The sequence below is a fragment of the Notolepis coatsorum genome, assembly GCF_963971535.1.
Source record: "Notolepis coatsorum genome assembly, chromosome: 13".
Taxonomy (NCBI): domain Eukaryota; kingdom Metazoa; phylum Chordata; class Actinopteri; order Aulopiformes; family Paralepididae; genus Notolepis; species Notolepis coatsorum.
The window spans coordinates 1,147,719-1,169,614 of record NC_140177.1 but is presented as its reverse complement, the minus strand read 5'-3'; the positions used below and the strand labels follow the sequence as shown (position 1 = coordinate 1,169,614).

Below are 21,896 nucleotides of genomic sequence, written 5' to 3'. Positions count from 1 at the left end.
CGGCGCTAACCACGGCACTAACCACGGCGCTAACCACGGCGTAACCACGGCGCTAACCACGGCGCTAACCACGGCGCTAACCACGGTGCTAACCACGGCACTAACCACAGCGCTAACCACGGCACTAACCACAGCGCTAACCACAGCGCTAACCACAGAGCTAACCACGGTGCTAACCACGGCTCTAACCACGGCACTAACCACGGCACTAACCACGGCACTAACCACGGCACTAACCACGGCACTAACCACAGAGCTAACCACGGCACTAACCACGGCACTAACCACGGCGCTAACCATGGCTCTAACCACAGGGCTAACCACGGAGCTAACCACAGCGCTAACCACGGCACTAACCACGGCACTAACCACAGAGCTAACCACAGCACTAACCACAGAGCTAACCACAGAGCTAACCACAGCACTAACCACAGAGCTAACCACAGAGCTAACCACGGCACTAACCACAGAGCTAACCACAGAGCTAACCACGGCACTAACCACAGAGCTAACCACAGAGCTAACCACAGCGCTAACCACGGCACTAACCACAGAGCTAACCACAGAGCTAACCACAGTGCTAACCACGGCACTAACCACAGAGCTAACCACGGAGCTAACCACAGCGCTAACCACGGCACTAACCACAGAGCTAACCACAGAGCTAACCACGGCACTAACCACAGAGCTAACCACAGAGCTAACCACGGCACTAACCACAGAGCTAACCACAGAGCTAACCACAGAGCTAACCACAGTGCTAACCACAGAGCTAACCACAGAGCTAACCACAGAGCTAACCACAGAGCTAACCACGGCGCTAACCACAGAGCTAACCACGGCGCTAACCACAGAGCTAACCACAGTGCTAACCACAGAGCTAACCACAGAGCTAACCACAGCACTAACCACAGAGCTAACCACAGAGCTAACCACGGCACTAACCACAGAGCTAACCACAGAGCTAACCACAGAGCTAACCACAGTGCTAACCACAGAGCTAACCACAGAGCTAACCACGGCACTAACCACAGAGCTAACCACAGAGCTAACCACAGCGCTAACCACAGCGCTAACCACAGAGCTAACCACAGAGCTAACCACAGAGCTAACCACAGTGCTAACCACAGAGCTAACCACAGAGCTAACCACAGCGCTAACCACAGCGTTAACCACAGAGCTAACCACAGAGCTAACCACGGCACTAACCACGGCACTAACCACAGCACTAACCACAGAGCTAACCACGGCACTAACCACGGCACTAACCACAGCACTAACCACAGAGCTAACCACGGCACTAACCACAGCACTAACCACAGAGCTAACCACAGAGCTAACCACGGCACTAACCACGGCACTAACCACAGCACTAACCACAGAGCTAACCACGGCACTAACCACAGCACTAACCACGGCACTAACCACAGCACTAACCACAGAGCTAACCACAGCACTAACCACAGCACTAACCACGGCACTAACCACAGCACTAACCACAGAGCTAACCACGGCACTAACCACGGCACTAACCACGGCACTAACCACAGCACTAACCACGGCACTAACCACAGCACTAACCACAGAGCTAACCACAGAGCTAACCACGGCACTAACCACAGCACTAACCACGGCACTAACCACAGCACTAACCACAGAGCTAACCACGGCACTAACCACAGCGCTAACCACGGCGTAACCACGGCGCTAACCACGGCGCACCAGTCAGTACAACAGGCGCCCGCGTGGTTACAATACCAGACGTCCCTCTCGACTACAGACACGTCTTTTGAACGGACTGGTGGTGGATCTGGTGCGGCAGAGCGGTGGGCAGCGGTCCTCGATACGTGACGTGGTGGGCTGCCAAAAGACGAGGACGGGGATTTCCCTCGCTGTGGCGACAGAAGTCTCCGACTCCTAAAGGTTCCTAAAGGTCACACTCCTGCTCCGCGTCACCGACGTCTCGCACGCCCACGGCTCCGACAGCGGAAAACGGAAAGGCAACATTTGGCTCGTCTCCCGGGAGATAATCTAGCAATAAGCAGGAAATAACTCTCTGCTGTGCAGACGCCCCCCCCCCCCCCACACATTATACTACATTTCCAGCTATTGTGCTTCGTGTTCAGTTAATCAGAGCCCTAATCCTGTGTATTAATTCTGCTAATTTGCGCTGACCTCACATGGCATCACAGTTTGAAAATATTACATCCATTATTCTCTCCAGTGTTCCTGTGTTTTCAGTCGATTATAGGATTAATCCTCATTAGGAGCAACGTCAATGTAACTATATTCGATATTCATTCACGGTTTTGATAGGTGCATGTGAGGGGATAACAAATGTGAGTGAGGGGATAACAAATGTGAGTGAGGGGATAACAAATGTGAATGGATAACAAATGTGAAGGGATAACAAATATGAAGGGATAACAAATGTGAGGGGATAACAAATGTGAAGGGATAATAAATGTGAGGGGATAACAAATGTGAGGGGATAACCAATGTGAGGGGATAATAAATGTGAGGGGATAACAAATGTGAGGGGATAACAAATGTGAGGGGATAACAAATGTGAAGGGATAACAAATGTGACGGGATAACAAATGTGAGGGGATAACAAATGTGAAGGGATAACAAATGTGAGGGGATAACAAATGTGAGGGGATAACAAATGTGAGGGGATAACAAATGTGAAGGGATAACAAATGTGAGGGGATAACAAATGTGAGGGGATAACCAATGTGAGGGGACCAATGTGAGGGGATAACCAATGTGAGGGGATAACAAATGTGAGGGGATAACCAATGTGAGGGGATAACCAATGTGAGGGGATAACAAATGTGAGGGGATAACCAATGTGAGGGGATAACAAATGTGAGGGGATAACCAATGTGAGGGGATAACCAATGTGAGGGGATAACAAATGTGAGGGGATAACCAATGTGAGGGGATAACCAATGTGAGGGGATAACAAATGTGAGGGGATAACCAATGTGAGGGGATAACAAATGTGAGGGGATAACCAATGTGAGGGGATAACCAATGTGAGGGGATAACAAATGTGAGGGGATAACCAATGTGAGGGGATAACAAATGTGAGGGGATAACAAATGTGAAGGGATAACCAATGTGAGGGGATAACAAATGTGAGGGGATAACAAATGTGAAGGGATAACAAATGTGAGGGGATAACAAATGTGAAGGGATAACAAATGTGAGGGGATAACAAATGTGAAGGGATAACAAATGTGAAGGGATAGCAAATGTGAGGGGATAACAAATGTGAAGGGATAACAAATGTGAAGGGATAGCAAATGTGAGGGGGTGTCCTGGTTATTTGTTGGTTTGTCGGAACAGGAAACATTCTCATGCCCTCCGACCACAGTGAGGACAGTGGCTCAGGGGAGGTAGAGCGGTCATCTGGTCATCAAAAGGTTCCCGGTTTGATTCCGGCTCCTCCCGGGGGTAGCGTGTCGAAGTGTCCTTGAGCAAGACACTTAATCCCTAACTGCTCCCGATGAGCAGGTTGTGGCACCTCGCACGGTCGCCTCCGCCGTCGGTGTGTGACTGTGTGAGTGAACGGGTGAATGTGAGGAACAAATTGTTAAATCGCTTTGGATAAAAGCCGATATATAAACGCAGTCCAATTCATGGATTCACCAGACGCTAATCTATCCATTTATTGATCTTCAGAAGAGGAAAGCAGCCGGCTGGTTCATACGCCGACACGTCCGGTAGACAAACTTAGTAACAGCCAAAGGCTGAATGTAGCAGCGCTTGGCCCGGAGGCACGGCGGCCCCCCAGCGCCGCTCTGGTGTCTGTCGGTGATTCAGTGTGTGTCTGTCCAAACCAGAACCCAGGGAGGAACCCCGTCCTGTGCTGCACAGAACCACCTGACCATTAAAACCATTTCAAACGAAGGGGTGACAGTGTCTCCGGTAGAGCGGTCCTCTTGTAATCAGAAGGTTGCCGGTTCGATTCTGCGCGCTCCTACCCGTGACCCCTACATGACCCCTAGGCATGTATCCTCGTCACTCGGTCGAGCTCCAGCTCTGTCACTCAATGACTTTTCCTAAAAGTACCCGTTTTATCTGCAGCACGGTTTCTGAAATTTCAAAATGACTTCAGGAAAATGGAATTAGAACGTTATTTCAGCTATTTCTGCTGAGCGGCCACCTCCCTCCCTCCCTCCTTGTCCCCTCCCTCCCTTTCTCTCCCCTCCCTTTCTCTCCCTCCCTCTCTCTTTCTCCCTCTCTCTATACCTCCCTCTCCCTCCTTCTCACTTCCTCTCCCTCCCTCTCTCCTTCTCTTTCTCCTTGTCCCTCCCTATCTCCCTCATTGACCCTCCCTCCCTTCTCTCCCTCCCATCTCCATTCTAAAGGCTGTCGGGTCATCTGACCCGTTCCCGGCAGGAATTAGTGCCATTTTCTCCATGGCTGTGCTAGTGTTAAAACATGATAAAGGGTATGAGTTCACCATTTAAAATATGATAAAGGGTACGAGTTCACCATTTAAAACATGATAAAGGGTACGAGTTCACCATTTAAAACATGATAAAGGTACGAGTTCACCATTTAAAACATGATAAAGGTATGAGTTCACCATTTAAAACATGATAAAGGTACGAGTTCACCATTTAAAACATGATAAAGGGTACGAGTTCACCATTTAAAACATGATAAAGGGTACGAGTTCACCATTTAAAATATGATAAAGGTACGAGTTCACCATTTAAAACATGATAAAGGGTACGAGTTCACCATTTAAAACATGTTAAAGGTACGAGTTCACCATTTAAAACATGATAAAGGTACGAGTTCACCATTTAAAACATGATAAAGGGTACGAGTTCACCATTTAAAACACAATAAAGGGTACGAGTTCACCATTTAAAACACGATAAAGGGTACGAGTTCACCATTTAAAACATGATAAAGGGTACGAGTTCACCATTTAAAACATGATAAAGGGTACGAGTTCACCATTTAAAACATGATAAAGGGTACGAGTTCACCATTTAAAACATGATAAAGGGGTACGAGTTCACCATTTAAAACATGATAAAGGGTACGAGTTCACCATTTAAAACATGATAAAGGGTACGAGTTCACCATTTAAAATATGATAAAGGGTACGAGTTCACCATTTAAAACATGATAAAGGTACGAGTTCACCATTTAAAACATGATAAAGGTACGAGTTCGTACGAGTTCACCATTTAAAACATGATAAAGGTACGAGTTCACCATTTAAAACATGATAAAGGTACGAGTTCACCATTTAAAACATGATAAAGGGTACGAGTTCACCATTTAAAATATGATAAAGGTACGAGTTCACCATTTAAAACATGATAAAGGGTACGAGTTCACCATTTAAAACATGTTAAAGGTACGAGTTCACCATTTAAAACATGATAAAGGTACGAGTTCACCATTTAAAACATGATAAAGGGTACGAGTTCACCATTTAAAACACGATAAAGGGTACGAGTTCACCATTTAAAACACGATAAAGGGTACGAGTTCACCATTTAAAACATGATAAAGGGTACGAGTTCACCATTTAAAACATGTTAAAGGGTACGAGTTCACCATTTAAAACATGATAAAGGGTACGAGTTCACCATTTAAAACATGATAAAGGGTACGAGTTCACCATTTAAAACATGATAAAGGGTACGAGTTCACCATTTAAAACATGATAAAGGGGTACGAGTTCACCATTTAAAACATGATAAAGGGTACGAGTTCACCATTTAAAACATGATAAAGGGTACGAGTTCACCATTTAAAATATGATAAAGGGTACGAGTTCACCATTTAAAACATGATAAAGGTACGAGTTCACCATTTAAAACATGATAAAGGTACGAGTTCGTACGAGTTCACCATTTAAAACATGATAAAGGTACGAGTTCACCATTTAAAACATGATAAAGGTACGAGTTCACCATTTAAAACATGATAAAGGTACGAGTTCACCATTTAAAACATGATAAAGGGTACGAGTTCACCATTTAAAACATGATAAAGGTACGAGTTCACCATTTAAAACATGATAAAGGTACGAGTTCACCATTTAAAACATGATAAAGGTACGAGTTCACCATTTAAAACATGATAAAGGTACGAGTTCACCATTTAAAACATGATAAAGGGTACGAGTTCACCATTTAAAACATGTTAAAGGGTACGAGTTCACCATTTAAAACATGATAAAGGGTACGAGTTCACCATTTAAAACATGATAAAGGGTACGAGTTCACCATTTAAAACATGATAAAGGGTACGAGTTCACCATTTAAAACATGATAAAGGGGTACGAGTTCACCATTTAAAACATGATAAAGGGTACGAGTTCACCATTTAAAACATGATAAAGGGTACGAGTTCACCATTTAAAACATGATAAAGGGTACGAGTTCACCATTTAAAACATGATAAAGGGTACGAGTTCACCATTTAAAACATGATAAAGGGTACAAGTTCACCATTTAAAACATGATAAAGGGTACGAGTTCACCATTTAAAACATGATAAAGGGTACGAGTTCACCATTTAAAACATGATAAAGGGTACGAGTTCACCATTTAAAACATGATAAAGGGTACGAGTTCACCATTTAAAACATGATAAAGGGTACGAGTTCACCATTTAAAACATGTTAAAGGGTACGAGTTCACCATTTAAAACATGATAAAGGGGTACGAGTTCACCATTTAAAACATGATAAAGGGTACGAGTTCACCATTTAAAACATGATAAAGGGTACGAGTTCACCATTTAAAACATGATAAAGGTACGAGTTCACCATTTAAAACATGATAAAGGGTACGAGTTCACCATTTAAAACATGATAAAGGGTACGAGTTCACCATTTAAAACATGATAAAGGTACGAGTTCACCATTTAAAACATGATAAAGGTACGAGTTCACCATTTAAAACATGATAAAGGGTACGAGTTCACCATTTAAAACATGATAAAGGGTACGAGTTCACCATTTAAAACATGATAAAGGGTACGAGTTCACCATTTAAAACATGATAAAGGGTACGAGTTCACCATTTAAAACATGATAACGGGTACGTGTTCACCATTTAAAACATGATAAAGGTACGAGTTCACCATTTAAAACATGATAAAGGTACGAGTTCACCATTTAAAACACAATAAAGGGTACGAGTTCACCATTTAAAACACAATAAAGGGTACGAGTTCACCATTTAAAACATGATAAAGGGGTACGAGTTCACCATTTAAAACATGATAACGGTACGAGTTCACCATTTAAAACATGATAAAGGTACGAGTTCACCATTTAAAACATGATAAAGGGTATGAGTTCACCATTTAAAACATGATAAAGGTACGAGTTCACCATTTAAAACATGATAAAGGTACGAGTTCACCATTTAAAACATGATAAAGGGGTACGAGTTCACCATTTAAAACATGATAAAGGTACGAGTTCACCATTTAAAACATGATAAAGGGTACGAGTTCACCATTTAAAACGTGTTAAAGGGTACGAGTTCACCATTTAAAACATGATAAAGGGTACGAGTTCACCATTTAAAACATGATAAAGGTACGAGTTCACCATTTAAAACATGATAAAGGGTACGAGTTCACCATTTAAAACATGATAAAGGTACGAGTTCACCATTTAAAACATGATAAAGGGTACGAGTTCACCATTTAAAACATGATAAAGGTACGAGTTCACCATTTAAAACATGATAAAGGGTACGAGTTCACCATTTAAAACATGATAAAGGTATGAGTTCACCATTTAAAACATGTTAAAGGGTACGAGTTCACCATTTAAAACATGATAAAGGTACGAGTTCACCATTTAAAACATGATAAAGGTACGAGTTCACCATTTAAAACATGATAAAGGTACGAGTTCACCATTTAAAACATGATAAAGGTACGAGTTCACCATTTAAAACATGATAAAGGTACGAGTTCACCATTTAAAACATGATAAAGGGTACGAGTTCACCATTTAAAACATGATAAAGGTACGAGTTCACCATTTAAAACATGATAAAGGTACGAGTTCACCATTTAAAACATGATAAAGGGTACGAGTTCACCATTTAAAACATGATAAAGGGTACGAGTTCACCATTTAAAACATGATAAAGGGTACGAGTTCACCATTTAAAACATGATAAAGGGTACGAGTTCACCATTTAAAACATGATAAAGGGTACAAGTTCACCATTTAAAACATGATAAAGGGTACGAGTTCACCATTTAAAACATGATAAAGGGTACGAGTTCACCATTTAAAACATGATAAAGGGTACGAGTTCACCATTTAAAACATGATAAAGGGTACGAGTTCACCATTTAAAACATGATAAAGGGTACGAGTTCACCATTTAAAACATGATAAAGGGTACGAGTTCACCATTTAAAACATGATAAAGGGTACGAGTTCACCATTTAAAACATGATAAAGGGTACGAGTTCACCATTTAAAACATGATAAAGGGTACGAGTTCACCATTTAAAACATGATAAAGGTACGAGTTCACCATTTAAAACATGATAAAGGTACGAGTTCACCATTTAAAACATGATAAAGGTACGAGTTCACCATTTAAAACATGATAAAGGTATGAGTTCACCATTTAAAACATGATAAAGGTACGAGTTCACCATTTAAAACATGATAAAGGGTACGAGTTCACCATTTAAAACATGATAAAGGGTACGAGTTCACCATTTAAAATATGATAAAGGTACGAGTTCACCATTTAAAACATGATAAAGGGTACGAGTTCACCATTTAAAACATGTTAAAGGTACGAGTTCACCATTTAAAACATGATAAAGGTACGAGTTCACCATTTAAAACATGATAAAGGGTACGAGTTCACCATTTAAAACATGATAAAGGTACGAGTTCACCATTTAAAACATGATAAAGGTACGAGTTCACCATTTAAAACATGATAAAGGGTACGAGTTCACCATTTAAAATATGATAAAGGGTACGAGTTCACCATTTAAAACATGATAAAGGTACGAGTTCACCATTTAAAACACAATAAAGGGTACGAGTTCACCATTTAAAACATGATAAAGGTACGAGTTCACCATTTAAAACATGATAAAGGGTACGAGTTCACCATTTAAAACATGATAAAGGGTACGAGTTCACCATTTAAAACATGATAAAGGTACGAGTTCACCATTTAAAACATGATAAAAGTACGAGTTCACCATTTAAAACATGATAAAGGGTACGAGTTCACCATTTAAAACATGTTAAAGGGTACGAGTTCACCATTTAAAACATGTTAAAGGGTACGAGTTCACCATTTAAAACATGATAAAGGTACAAGTTCACCATTTAAAACATGATAAAGGTACGAGTTCACCATTTAAAACATGATAAAGGTACGAGTTCACCATTTAAAACATGATAAAGGGTACGAGTTCACCATTTAAAACATGATAAAGGTACGAGTTCACCATTTAAAACATGATAAAGGTACGAGTTCACCATTTAAAACATGATAAAGGTACGAGTTCACCATTTAAAACATGTTAAAGGGTACGAGTTCACCATTTAAAACATGATAAAGGGTACGAGTTCACCATTTAAAACATGATAAAGGGTACGAGTTCACCATTTAAAACATGATAAAGGTACGAGTTCACCATTTAAAACATGATAAAGGTACGAGTTCACCATTTAAAACATGATAAAGGGTACGAGTTCACCATTTAAAACATGTTAAAGGGTACGAGTTCACCATTTAAAACATGTTAAAGGGTACGAGTTCACCATTTAAAACATGATAAAGGTACGAGTTCACCATTTAAAACATGATAAAGGTACGAGTTCACCATTTAAAACATGTTAAAGGGTACGAGTTCACCATCTAAAACATGATAAAGGGTACGAGTTCACCATTTAAAACATGATAAAGGTACGAGTTCACCATTTAAAACATGATAAAGGGTACGAGTTCACCATTTAAAACATAAAGGGTACGAGTTCACCATTTAAAACATGATAAAGGGTACGAGTTCACCATTTAAAACATGTTAAAGGGTACGAGTTCACCATTTAAAACATGATAAAGGGTACGAGTTCACCATTTAAAACATGATAAAGGTACGAGTTCACCATTTAAAACATGATAAAGGGTACGAGTTCACCATTTAAAACATGATAAAGGGGTACGAGTTCACCATTTAAAACATGTTATTACATGGCGTTTTAACATTCGCCAAAATGCTCGATTGTGATTGGTCAATAGCGCTCCGTTACCCCTAGCAGCGGTCAATTATTTCACGATAACTGACCGCTGCTATGGGCAACGGCGCAATAACAACCGCTGTCAGGGGCAACAGAGCGCTATTGACCAATCACAATCAAGCATTTTGATTGCAGTCACGAAAGCTATAACCTCGTTCCCAGCTTTATCTCGCACAGCTGCACTACATCACCAGGTTCAATCACGTCCACACCTGCCGGCGATGACAGAGGAGCCACGGAACAACTGCGTCTGCATTTTGATCTCGTCTTGTCGATGGTGTAAAATGAATTAGGTATATTGTTAGTAGGGCTGCAACGATTAGTCGACATAATCGACGACGTCGATTATAAAAAATCGTTGACGAGAAATTGTTGCGTCGATTAGTCATTAAAAAAAAAAAAAAAAAAACTTTATTTAATTTTTTTTTTGTGCACTACCTATCTTTGTGAGAGTGGCTTCTCAGGGTTCCAGACAACATCATAACATGATGATCCCATAGCAAATTTTGGACATTGAAAACATTGTTCCCCTGCAGGAGATGATGATCAGACTAGACACACAATACATTACACACGCACTCCTCTCACTCACACACAGCGATCAGAGTAAGACACACACATACACACTCCTCTCACTCACACACAGCGATCAGAGTAAGACACACACACATACACACTCCTCTCACTCACACACAGCGATCAGAGTAAGACACACACACATTCACACTCCTCTCTCTCACACACAGCGATCAGAGTAAGACACACACACATACACAAATTACACAGTACACACCTCTCACTCACACAGCGATCAGAGTAAGACACACACACAAATTACACAGTACACACACTCCTCTCACTCACACAGCGATCAGAGTAAGACACACACACATACACACACACACGGACTCCTCTCACACACAGCAAACAAAAGTTATTTAAAGTACACTTCCACTTTAATTTGTATTATTTAATTTATTTATCTTGTTATGAGTGATTGCTGTATTGTTCTTCAAATACATTTTCATTTAAAGTGGCTTAAAGATCCAAATTCAAATGTTTCATGAGTCATTATTTTAATTTGCTATGGGATCATCATGTTATGATGTTGTTGTTTGCTCCTGACAAGAGTCTCAAAGTCTGGGGTGATGGTAGACAAGCAACTCTGAGGTCATGCTCAATGTCCAATCTGTTCCTCTGCTCTGTCTTCAGCTGGACCAGAGCTGAGAAGCCACTTTCACAAAGATAGGTCATAAAAAAAAAGAAAAAAAAAAAGAAAAAATATATATCCTATTTTTTTTTTTTTTTTTTTACATTGGTTTTCGATTAGTCGACTAATCGAAAAAATAATCGGCAGATTAGTCGACTACCAAATTAGTCATTAGTTGCAGCCCTAATTGTTAGTAAGTTAGCCCTGTAATAAGCGGGATAATGTATAGCTATACTCGGTCATTGTCGCAAAATAATTGACCTTCACTGCGTTTTGGAACGTTCCAGAACTCCGTGTCTGTCAATTATTGTGCGACAATGACCTCGTAGCTATACATTATCCCTTACATAAAGGGGTACCTGTACCGTGCTGCACCTCACGTCTCACTCTGTAATCCACTCCCACGGCCGCTGCCTGTAGGGCCCAGTTTCTTTCACAGCCTTTTCTTCGCGACTACAAAAATAGGTTTTGTAGGAAAACGTTACATAAAAGGGCTTTAATCTGTTCGGCGGAGGTTCGTCCTTCAGTGTTGTGTGAGAGAGAGAGAGAGAGAGAGAGAGAGAGAGAGAGAGAGAGAGAGAGAGAGAGAGAGAGAGAGAGAGAGAGAGAGAGAGACACACACACAGAGAGAGAAAGAGAGAGACATATCTAGAGAGAGAGAGAGAGAGAGAGAAGAGAAGAGAAGAGAGGGAGAGAAAGAGAGAGACAGATCGAGAGAGAAAGAGAGAGAGACAGATCGAGAGAGAGAGAGAGAGAGAGAAAGACAGAGAGAGAGAGAGAGAGAGAGAGAGAGAGAGAGAGAGAGAGAGAGAGAGAGAGAGAGAGAAGAGAGAGAGAGAGAGAAAGAGAGAGAGAGAGAGAGAGAGAGAGAGATTTTTTTTTTTGATTTTTTAAAGTACTTTATTTTGTACTGTATGAAACAAAAACTTTACATCAAGCCTTTAAAAAAGACTTTTCATCTTCAAGATTAAAAAAAACAATACAAACAAATAAATAAATAGAGCTTCACATATTCATAATGTTGTTAAAAACCAATTCATCATCAAAGACATCACAAATCACATTTCCATAACACCATTCCTGAGCAAAAACCTCCAAATTTCCCATAGCTTTATAAAACCTGAACTCCAGCCAGACTCTAGCCTTCACATTACAGCACCACACTAACACTGCATCCTGGTCCGGTTTATCTTCCACTCTGTTTCTCCTGTTTACATAGACTGCAAGCTTAGCTTCCCCCACCAGAAAATTAAGCAGTTGCCATTTTTTCCTATTGTCTTTTTTATATCCTGCTCCAAAAATATAACCAATAACAGAAAAGGTTTCACCAAAAAGCCTAAAAACGTCGGTGAGCAGCTCAAACAGCCCTAAAAGCCTGTTACACTCTAAAAACGCATGAAAAACAGTCTCAGTCAACCCACAGAAAGGACATTTATTATCCACCTCTGGGTTGATGATGGAAACAAAAGCGTTCACTGCCACAGCACCATGCAGAATCCTCCACTGAAGGTCAGCCGTTTGTTTTTTTAAAGGAGGTTTATATAAAACTCTCCACACAGGTTGAGTGTCATTACTTGCACACAGCCTACTCCTCCATACAGTGTCCACTCTATTGTTTAGCCATTTCTTATTAAGTACTTTGACACAGTTTCTGTACCACGATTTCCTATCCATTTTGTAAAAAGCTGAACCCTTTACAAAAAGTAGAGGACCAGACATTTCTCCCAGTACAGGGCTCAGGTAGATATTTGGAAACTCATCCTGTTTATCCGGTTTTAAAGCTCCACTGCTGTATAATCTAAGCATTCCCAGCTCCTCAACAGTCAACCTCTGTCTCCAGAGATCCAGCACCCTGGTTGCGTAGCGCTGTGACCTCAGGCCCAATAACGAACACACAGCCTGAGCATCCTTTAACTCTGGTCCTGCTGTGTCTGCCAGCCGTCTCAGGCGTACCACTTCGGCAGCACACAGCAGTCCAGTCAGCCCAGGATTTGCACAGTCGCCTATATCCATCCTTGCACCGTGAACAAGAGGCTCCTCAAGTAACCAGTGCAACGATTTATTAGAAGTATTCCTTGTGCACTTGAAAAGTGTCCAACATTTAAAAACCCCCTGATAAAAAGGAGGAAGTGCATTTAACCTTAAAGTCGTCGGGTCTGTTAAAAACAAAGATACATCAAGTCCAAGACTATTTACTTGTCGAAGAATAAAAGAGGCAACTTCTCTCCAAACTAAATCTCTTGGTCCTAACAGATATCGCTGTATGAACTGTAGCCTCAAAGTCGCTGTCCTACTCGCTAAATGAACCAGGCCTTGCCCTCCCTCTTCTCTGGGCAAAAACAAAACACTCTGAGGAACCCAGTGCAGGCGATCCCAAAAGAAATCAACCATCTTTGCCTGCAACCGCACCAACATGCCTGAAGGAGGCTCCACACATGCCAGCTTATGCCACAAGGTAGAAGCCACAAGGTTATTTATTATCAGGACTCTGCCTCTATAGGAAATCTGAGGCAACAGCCATCTCCACTTAAACAGCCTTCCTTCTACTTTCTCCACCACATTCTTCCAATTTTTCTGTACAATCGTGTCATTCCCAAGGTATAGCCCCAAATATTTAAAACCATCCCTTTTCCAGATCATGTTTTGAGGTAACACAGGTAATCTACTATGCCAGTTTCCCACAGCTAACGCCTCACTCTTCCTCCAATTTATTTTGGCAGAAGACACAGCCCTAAAACTGTCAGCAATTCTTTCCAATATATTTACATCGTTTAGATTTTTTACAAAAACAACTACATCATCAGCATAAGCTGACAAAACAATGTTATCCTGGAACCCAGGTATAGCTAACCCCCTCATCTCATTTCTCAATGATTGTAACATGGGTTCCAATGAAATTGCATATAACATGCCAGAAAGAGCGCAGCCTTGCCTAATACCCCTCTGTACCTCAAAAGGAGCACATAGAGAACCATTGAATTTTAACACACTCTCAATGTTCTGATACAAAACTTTCACCATAGCAATGAGACCATCGCTGAACCCAAAACTCTTCATAACACTCCAGAGATAATTGTGCTCAACGCGGTCAAATGCTTTCTCCTGATCTATTGAAATAAGAGCAGTATTCAATCCCAATGAATCAGAGACACCCAAAACATCACGAATTAAATATACATTATCTAATATTGACCTGCCAGGTACACAATACGTCTGATCACGATGTATGATCTGATCCATCACTTCTCTCAGACGGTTTGCTAAGGTCTTTGACAAAATCTTATATTCACTGCATAATATTGACACAGGCCTCCAATTCCTTATGTCCTGCAAAGACCCCTTTTTTGGCAGTAAGGTTATCACTGCCCTGCGACACGAAAGCGGCAACGCACCCTCAGACAGACTTTCATTGAATACCTCGAGAAGGTCGTCTTTCACAATGTCCCAAAAGGCTTTGTAAAACTCCACCGTCAAACCGTCAATACCAGGGGCTTTCCCGCCACCCATGCTCTGTAAGGCAGAATAGAGCTCTGACGAGTCCAAAGGTCTTTCCAGCAGCACATTCGACTCCTGTGATACTGTGGGCAATCCTTCACAAAAAGACTGTAGAAGGACATCATTGTCAGTGTACTCACTGCTATACAAAGCAGAATAAAACTCGACGGCCCGTCTCCGGATCTGACTGGCATCAGTGATGTCCTGCCCTGTCTCTGACAGAAGAGAGTGAATGAATTTATTCTGTCCATTCTTCTTTTCCAGACCGAAGAAGTAACTGGAAGGCACATCCATAGCATTGACATTCATAAATCTAGACCTTAACAAAGCTCCTTGAGCCTTCACACCTAGCAGGTCAGCTAAAGCCATTTCTTTTTTATTAAGGACTTCAAACTGTCCTTGATTTCCTGTGGACCCAAACATTTTCTCAAGGTCCACTATCTCAGTCTCCAAATCTCTCATGGAGGTAGTGATGTCTCTAGTCACATTGAGAGTGTGTTGTTGACAAAGCATTTTAATTTCTACTTTGCCACAGTCCCACCACTGCCTAAGAGAAGAGAACTCATTCTTCCTACTCCTAAACAGGACCCAAAAAAAACTAAAAACATCCCTAAAATCCTTTTCATGGAGCAAAGCTGAATTAAAATGCCAATACGCACTTCTAGGCACCAGCTTCTTAATAAAGACATTGCACATTACCAATGAATGGTCTGTAAAACCAACAGGCAATATTTTACACATTTTAAAAACATTAAAATGATGTTTAAAACAATAAAAACGGTCAAGTCTAGCTAAGGAGACAACATTATCCCTACAATGAGACCATGTATACTGGCGCTCATTCCCATGAAACCTCCTCCACACATCAACCAAGCCGTGTGTGTGTACAAGCTTTCTTAATGCACTTTGAGAAGCTGGATGGGGTTCATTATGATTCCTGTCTAAACTGTTATTCTCTGTGCAATTGAAATCTCCAGAAAAAAATAAGAAATCATCCGGACTAAAATCGGACAATTTAGTACACACTATATCTAAAAAAACCTTTCTTTCAGGCCCTTTAGAAGGAGCATAAATATTCAATAAAACCACATTAAATGCTTCAAAATGTGCTTTCACTACAATGAACCTACCCTCTACAACATGTTCTACAGTATAGGAAGCAGGAATAAAACGTTTTGAGAATAAAAAACCAACTCCACTACTAATTGTAGTATTATGACTCAACACTAAATCACCTTCCCATTCTTTCCTCCATTCCACCTCATTTACTTTATCACTGTGTGTCTCCTGCATAAAAAGAACATCAATGTGTTTTAACTTGACCAGTTCAAACAGCGTTGCACGTTTTCTCACATCTCTTGCCCCATTCAAGTTCAAAGTTCCAACCTTAAAATGTTCCATGGAGAGAAGAGGAGTGACTAGAACGCACAATAACAATAAATTAAAAGTTGCCCCTTGTTTTCCTTTCATAAATTTGTTTTCTGACCTTTGGCAGTAATTTCCTTAGTCTATACACTTCCTGCTTAGTAAAGCTGTTATTTCCCATGTGAAACCTGACAGACGTATAGAAAGCCTCTGTATCAGTAATATGTTCCTCTATTTTGAAGCCCCGAACATTCTTGTTTTCCTGTAGCAAAGTTTTGATAGTTTTGACTGACAGTAATTTTCTGTTTTGTGACTTCTTTAACTCAGACATGTCACTACAATCTGACTCATACTCCTCACTATCACTCTGGTCGGACTGTGAAGTCATTCCTTTGCGTTCATGAGGTGCAGATTGTGAAACATCCTCATCTACCATTTCTACCTCATTAGTCTGGTCATTCACTGAAACTCCCGCACTGCTTCCACACAAACCACTGCTACTCTCCTGTGTTTTCCCCCCAGACACAGCAGCACTGTATGTTTGTTTCTCCGAGGCCCCTTCCAGCTGCAGTTCTCCTGTAGCCCTGTCTGTCTGTTTCACACAGGCCCCTTCTACCTGCATCTCACTTGTAGTACTGTCTGTCTGTTTCTCACAGGCCCCTTCTTCCTGTAGCTCACCTTTAGCACTGTCAGTCTCAGCTGGATTATCCCTGGCCACCTCTGTTTGTATCTCAACTGTAGCACTGTCTACAGCTGCTTCTTTAACCCCAACCACTTCTGTCTGTAGCTCCCCTGTAGCACCCTCTGCAGTAGCTGGTTCAACCCTGGCCACTTCCGTCTGTAGCTCCCCTCTAGCACTTTCTGCAGTAGCTGGTTCAACCCTGGCCACTTCTGTCTGTAGCTCCTCTGTAGCACTTTCTGCAGTAGCTGGTTCAACCCTGGCCACTTCCGTCTGTAGCTCCCCTCTAGCACTTTCTGCAGTAGCTGGTTCAACCCTGGCCACTTCTGTCTGTAGCTCCTCTGTAGCACTTTCTGCAGCAGCCGGTTTAACCCTGGCCAATTCTTCCTGTAGCTCCCCTGTAGCCCTGTCTGTCTCAGCTGGGTTATCCCTGGCCACCTCTGCTTCTGGCCACCTCTGCTTGTATCTCAACTGTAGCCCCGTCTACAGCAGCTGGTTCTTTCCTAGCCACTCTTGACTGTCCCCTACCACTAATTTCTAAAACCACAGTCTCATTATTTGACGGTTCTCTTCCTTGCCCACTAGTTCCCTCCCCAAGGTCTGCATGCGCATCTTGAGCTTGCTTCTTAGGGCATGCTTTAATTACATGCCCCCCCCCCCCCACACCCAAAGCACTTAACGAAACAGAATACCGTACACAAATCAACCACACACTCACCTGGTGCACAGACAATAACCTCCTTCTCAACTCATCAAAAACCCAAGAACTCATCATAGATTTCAGACGCCAGCCAAACCCCAAAACCCCCATATCCATCTCCGGCAAACCCATAATCACCACAGATTCCTTCAAATTTCTCGGCACTCACATAAGCAATAACCTCAAATGGAAAACCAACACAGACCACATACACAAAAAAGCAAATCAAAGACTCTTCTTCCTCCGCCAGCTTAAGAAATACAGAGTCAATAAACATCTCTTGCTCCGTTTCTACCAGGCCATTATACAAAGCATCCTCACCTTCTCCATAACTGTTTGGTACAGCAATCTGGACACTCACTCAAAAAACAAACTACAAAGAATCATCAATAAATCCTCAAAAATAATCTGCACCCCCCTCCCTTCCCTCGAATCACTCCACCGCCAAATAACAATCAGGAGAGCCAGGAAAATCATCTCCGACCCCACTCACCCAGCACACCACATCTTCCAGCTGCTGCCCTCCGGGAGGCGCTACAGATCCCTGACCACCAAAACAACCCGGTTCAAAAACAGCTTCTTCCCCACTGCCATACGGACACTGAACTCCCTGTAGCACCCCCCCCCCCCTTGTAGTACCCCCCTTACCTCTGCTGACATGGACAAACTCACAAACTCTGAACTGTATCTATGTAATTGTGTTTTCTTTTATGTACGCTGTAAGTGATGTTATATGTTCTATGTTTTTATGTTTTTATGTTGGAACTGCTATGAAACCTGCACTGAAACTAAATTCCACCAGCCTGGCTGGGTGGTCATTAAATAAATTGAATTGAATTGAATTGAATTCATGGTCTCTGATGATGCAAACAATACATAATCAAAATCTTCACTTTAACATGGAATCTCATATTGAACTCATCATTCCTGTTATTCAGAATCATATACAAAAACCGTCTGTGAGAAACAACATGCTTCAGCAAAGGTGATTTACACCTGTAAGCACCTTCTTAATGGAGAAACTATCTTTCCATGTCTGGACAGCTCTTTTATCAGAAACTCATCAGAGATGAATGGTGGTACATTAGACAACGTGATTTTAGTTGATGGTGCGCAAGTGGCAACACGGGAACGAGCAGGTCCCGAACAATAATACCACGTTCAATTGCTGCATTCACTTTCTCACTCGATCCAAAAAGATTACCACAGGCAGATTCATTTTCCCTGCAGACTTAATACTGTTGTAACCAACAACTTTACCTACCGCTAAACTAACCTCTTCAACTGAGCAGGGAACACGGTGCAATCTTAATGCCGTGTTTCCTACTCAATTTGTTCAAATCAGCCATCCTGCGCGCCTGGGTATCTTGCCGACCAGCCCCAGCGGACTGAGAACAAACCTCTAAACTCCGATTTATCACAACAACACACACTAAACCAACAACCTAACAATAAATAAGCAACACTCTAATTCACAACTTGACAAACAACATATAAATAGAAAAGATAGAAAAAGTTAGAAACTCACTCACACGCAGTCTCACCAAACTCCGCTCTCCGCTCCACTCACAGGAGAGAGAGAGAGAGAGAGAGAGAGAGAGAGAGAGAGAGAGAGAGAGAGAGAGAGAGAAAGAGAGAAGAGAGAAAGAGGAGAAAGAGAGAAAGAGAGGAAGAGAGAGAGAGAGAGAGAGAGAGAGAGAGAGATAGAGAGAGAGAGAGAGAGAGAGAGAGAGAGAGAGAGAGAGAGAGAGAGAGAGAGAGAGAGAGAGAGAGAGAGAAAGAGCACCACTGCCAGGTGTTGGCTGATACACAGGATAGATTTAAAACCTTGCCTGAAATCACTCTATGGGGCAGGATTTTGCCCCTGGCGTGTGTGTGTGCACATATGTTCGCTGCAGGGCTGTGTGTGTGATAAAGGCACATGCCAGGAGCCTCTCTCTCTCTCATCTCTCCCTCTCTCTCTCTCTCTCTCTCTCTCTCTCTGTCTTTCTTTCTCTCTCTCTCTCTCTCTCTCTCTCTCTCCTCTCTCTCTCTCTCTCTCTCTCTCTCTCTCTCTCTCTCTGTGTCTCTTTTCTCTCCCTCTCTCTTCTCTTCTCTCTCTCTCTCTTCTCTTTCTCTCTCTGTGTGTCTCTTTCCTCTCCCTCTCTTCTCTCTCTCTCTCTCTCTCTCCCTCTCTCGATCTGTCTCTCTCTTTCCTCTCGATCTGTCTCTCTCTTTCTCATCCCTCTCGATCTGTCTCTCTCTTTCTCTCCCTCTCTCTCTTTCTCTCCCTCTCGATCTGTCTCTCTCTTTCTCTCCCTCTCGATCTGTCTCTCTCTTTCTCTCTCTGTGTGTCTCTCTCTTTCTCTCTCTCTCTCTCTCTCTCTCTCTCTCTCTCTCTCTCTCTCTCTCTCTCTCTCTTCTTATCTCGCTCACAGGGGCCTGCAGGACACACAAGCGGAGGGCCGAGCACCGGTTAACCCCCCCCCCCGTGTCACGTGTTCCAGGGCGGGTCACGGGTCCCCCGGACTGTCTGGAAGAGAAATGACCTCACTGAGCGTGGGAAAAGATAGAGAGAGTAAAACTATTTCAGCCATGGATATATATATATAAAATGTTACGCATTTTTGCGCATGCACACACACACACACTCGTGCGCACGTCGCGCCACTTGCGAGCTTCATTTGCCAAGCCGTTCTGGACCAGTGTTTTGACTCGCACGTCTGAATGAATGGAAGTGGATCAGTTGTTCATTTTGTCAACGAAATTATGACTAAAGATGTTCGTCAACGAAGCTTTCCTCCCCCCCGACGACAACAGACGTGACGAATTCTCTCTTAATTTATGTTGACTAAAACAAGATGAGACAAAATAATCTGTGTACACCCACTACTATCAACATTACACATGGATACAAGGACAAGACCACGTTCACTTAAAAAGGTAATGTTGGTATGACAAGAAAAGACAGACGAGTACTAACACAGAGTGAGATGGACCCTACAACTAGTATAAGTTGTTAATGAATCCCTGTAGTGCTTTAAGTGCACTAAAACATCGTAATGACTTTTTATTTTTCATATAATATTGGGTACATGCTCAGTAGAGTTAGAACGCTCCCAGTCTTAGGGGCTGTGATATTTTGTTACCACACTTTATGCACATAGAAGTGCGGTGGCAGGTTCGCTAAGCTAATGTTGTGTTAGCCCGCTTTGTTGGTTAAAAAATAAATAAGATGGGGGCGCTAGGTGGTGTAGTGGGCAAGGCACTCGCCACCAACGCAGGAGACGCTGGGTTCGAGCCCAGCTCTCGGCGTTGCTACCAGCTTGGCTGGTCGCTCATACTAACACAATTGGCAGTGTTAGGGGTGGGGGACAGCGACCCCTACAGTTCGGTCGGGGCGCCTGCACACTCATTAATTTGCTCCCCCGCTCTCCCCTCCCCGATTTCAATGTAACGCGGAGATTCAGGGTTAGGGGGGGGGGGGGGGGGGGGAGACACCCCAAAATCTGACCAATGAGTGACAGTTTGCTCGCGCATGCGTTTGTTTTGGTCCGCTGTTAACACAGTCGTGTGAACACAAACGAACTAAGGGACAAGTGCAACATTGTATCATTATAGTCCCTGTGTCTCCCTGAATCTGGAACAAAGCAAACAAACTACAGGTGTGAAAACGCCCTTACTGTCTTTGGTGATACGTTCACATTGTGGTTTGAGTGGGGTGTCACTAATTGGTGAGGTGTGATTGACACACTGTTTTTTGTTTATGTTGTAATTGACACAATTGCTTTCCTAATTGAACACAGGTGTGTGGTGACGGGGCTCCAGGCCCTATCTAAGCAGACCAGGGGCTCGTCACCAGAAGTGCCCTCACCTGGGCTCTCACTATTTTGACCATTTTGCTCTTGCTGTATTTTTGTCCAGTGCTTTCTTTTTTATTATATCCTGAACCATGGAGGCTGGAGCACCCAGCTCTCCATTATTTTTTTTGTTCTTTAAATAATAGTTATTAAATAAATAGTTATTTTTTGGTAAAACGTGTCCGACTTCCTTGTTGTCCACCACGCTACAACCAAGGCCTACCGGGAAAACGAGCCATATTCCTGTGACAATTGAGGCCTTAGGGCAAGTCACATAGGCTTGGTCGTAACAAAACAGCTAAGAAAATGACAAATCTATA

The 21,896-nt window shown here is 42.4% G+C and overlaps 1 pseudogene across 1 annotated transcript in view; it reads right to left on the bottom strand.

The window, feature by feature from the left end:
- Positions 1–21,614, bottom strand: part of LOC311238844 — a 61,842-nt pseudogene extending 40,228 nt beyond the window's left edge. Inside the window, exon 1 of the transcript in view lies at positions 21,591–21,614. The product of the transcript in view is annotated as an uncharacterized misc_RNA (transcript). The remainder of the gene's footprint in view (positions 1–21,590) is intronic.
- Between the last annotated feature and the right edge of the window lie 282 nt (positions 21,615–21,896).